The sequence below is a fragment of the Musca autumnalis genome, unplaced genomic scaffold (assembly GCF_047663935.1).
Source record: "Musca autumnalis isolate F117 unplaced genomic scaffold, ASM4766393v1 scaffold_1, whole genome shotgun sequence".
NCBI lineage: Eukaryota > Metazoa > Arthropoda > Insecta > Diptera > Muscidae > Musca > Musca autumnalis.
This window is the reverse complement of record NW_027411644.1, coordinates 252,183,673-252,186,329: the sequence shown is the minus strand read 5'-3', so window position 1 is coordinate 252,186,329 and position 2,657 is coordinate 252,183,673.

Here is a 2,657-nt window from a genome sequence, read left to right as displayed (position 1 = left end):
AAGTGATGATAAACACAACAATAGTTACAAATATAAGACAACAATGTTTATAAACTCTTATACGCATTGAATCGCAAACATTACAAAGAAGAAAAGGTACATAACAGGAAAATCAAGAGACCTCAGATAAAGTTAAACATGTCATAAAATCGAAACTCCGCCAAAAATGCTTTTTCGGAACTATCGTAAAAACTATCATCCTTCATTCGCTAATAATATTATTAACGACATTCGAATTCGAAGGTTTTCCTGCCACAAACTGAGCGACGAATGAATCGTTTTTAATTCGTTCTCGAGTGTCGTTTTCGAACAAAATATCCGCAAAACTATCGAAAAACATTCGAAAACGGATCGTTTGCGATAGCAATGGTATGGGGGGATATTAAAGCAGCAGAAGCCGATGGCCTACCAGCCGAGCTGTTTAAAACCGGAGGCGACGCGCTGATAAGGTGTATGCATCAGCTAGTTAGCACCATCTGGCAGGAAGAACGCGTACCCGACGATTGGAACCTGAGCATCCTATGTCCCGTCCCGTCTGAATTTGGTATCCCCGCAAAGCTCATCCGGCTTTGTAAGATGACTTTAACTGATACTAGGTCCTCAGTTAAAATTGGAAAGAACCTCTCCGAAGAATTTTGTACCAAAAGAGGTTTCAGACAAAGAGACAGCTTTTCGTGTGACCTATTCAACATTTTGCTGGAAAAGGTAAAGGCGAGGTAAAGGCGTATAGAAATAAGTGTGCCAAATTATATAGAAATCGGTTCAGATTTGGATATAGCTCCCATATATATTTTCGGCCGATTTCACGTATTTTCTGTACCAAACACGCTATATATTTCCGATTTCGATGAAATTTGGAATGTGTGACTGATTTCAGTCTAGAAATAAATGTGCCAAATTATATCGAAATCGGTTCAGATTTGGATATAGCACCCATATATATTTTCGGCCGATTTCGCGTATTTGCTGCTCCAAACACGCTATATAAGTCGGATTTCAATGATATTTGGAATGTGTGACTGAATTCGGTCTGGAAATAAATGTGCCAAATTATATCAAAATCGGTTTAGATCTGGATATAGCTCCGATTTATATTTTACATATTCACAGTGGTGTAGGGTATCATATAGTCGGCCCCGCCCGACTTTGATCCTTTCCTTACTGGTTTTTTTTTTGAATATCTTCTTTTGAAAAAATATTCCATGGAATGTAATACACAACTCTTCAAAACATGTCATTGTTGTAAAATACCTCTATGCTGTTGTTTTCAGTACATTTTTCAACGAAGATTTAATTAAAATATCAATAATGTAGTGAAATCCGAAATGCGAGAATAAACTGTTGGTGTGAACTGTGTTTGATGCAAAATGCTGCTGAAACAACATGAAGTAAGCATTTTAGAGTTTCAGAATGTTCTAAAGAGTTGTAGTTAACTTTATTTGGAAGACTTTTGCAATGGGTTACTTTGTTCAACTCCCAATAATTTAGCCCATACTGACCAGAATTTCAGCAGTTATGTAAAATTTTCTATATTATAGATTTTGATGCCGTAGATGGAGTTTTTCTTATGTGGGTTTTTCAGAAGATAAGTTCTACTAGTACATGGCTACAATATTGCTAAAGACAGCAAGGCCTGATAAATGCAAAAACGTGTAGATTTAGCCCGGTTTAGATGAGACCTTAAAATCCGAACTGGATCTGACAGGACAACCCTACTATGGTTTTTGTAGTCTAAATATGTATTTTCAAAAAATTCATACTAGAAGTCGTCCTTTTTTAGTGTTGCATAGTGTTACTCTTTGAATTGTATTTTGGGAATTATGGATGCACATTTGTAGAAATGTTCCTTTTGCCTGCTTTGACAAAGGACTTTGTGACGACAAACGAAATCAAAAAAAAAAAAAAAAAAAAAACTGATCGGAAACAGATTCTCTTCTTCGTCAAAATCTCAACAAGAATCAGTCGGCTTTGCGGACAGGAATATACCCTGAGTCTGTGTGAAATTTTCATCTATGGACAGATCGAATAGGGGCCACCCAACCAAAATCCTTTAACCCAAAGCTATGTATTAGGAGATTTTCAGAATTGTGTAGCCATTTTCGGACGTATGAACTTGGCGACAAAATGTGGATTATATCATTGATCACAAGTGTTGCGGAGAAGATACCTGAAGAAATGGACCGTTTTGGAAGTAGATCTTATTTTGGAAGTCATTCCTTTTAAAAGATTTTGCACCCACCCGCCTGTCATTCGTCACAGAATATTTTTCAGTTTTTTTTCAGGAAATATGGATTTGCCCACGAAAAACACAATACCGTTCTAAACACAAGGAATACCTTCAGTAAACATTTCTAAGGATCCTCGAACAGACCTTAAACTGCATTTAACAACTATTTTGATAGTTTTTGAAGGATGTACCGCAGTATAAGGTTCGAAAGTTGTCGTGCGCACCAGTCACTACACATGACGGCCGTAGGTGTTCTTTACAGCTTTCGGGCCATTTTCTCTGAAAGTATGGACTTGCCCCTGAAAAACTTGTACTGTAGTAATAGTGGCACCGAGAACACTTGTTGCAAAAAAGGAAAGCGTTTCCAGAGAAGTCTTTTTATTTATTAATTTATTTATATCATATTTTTACTTATAACTAAATTATTAGC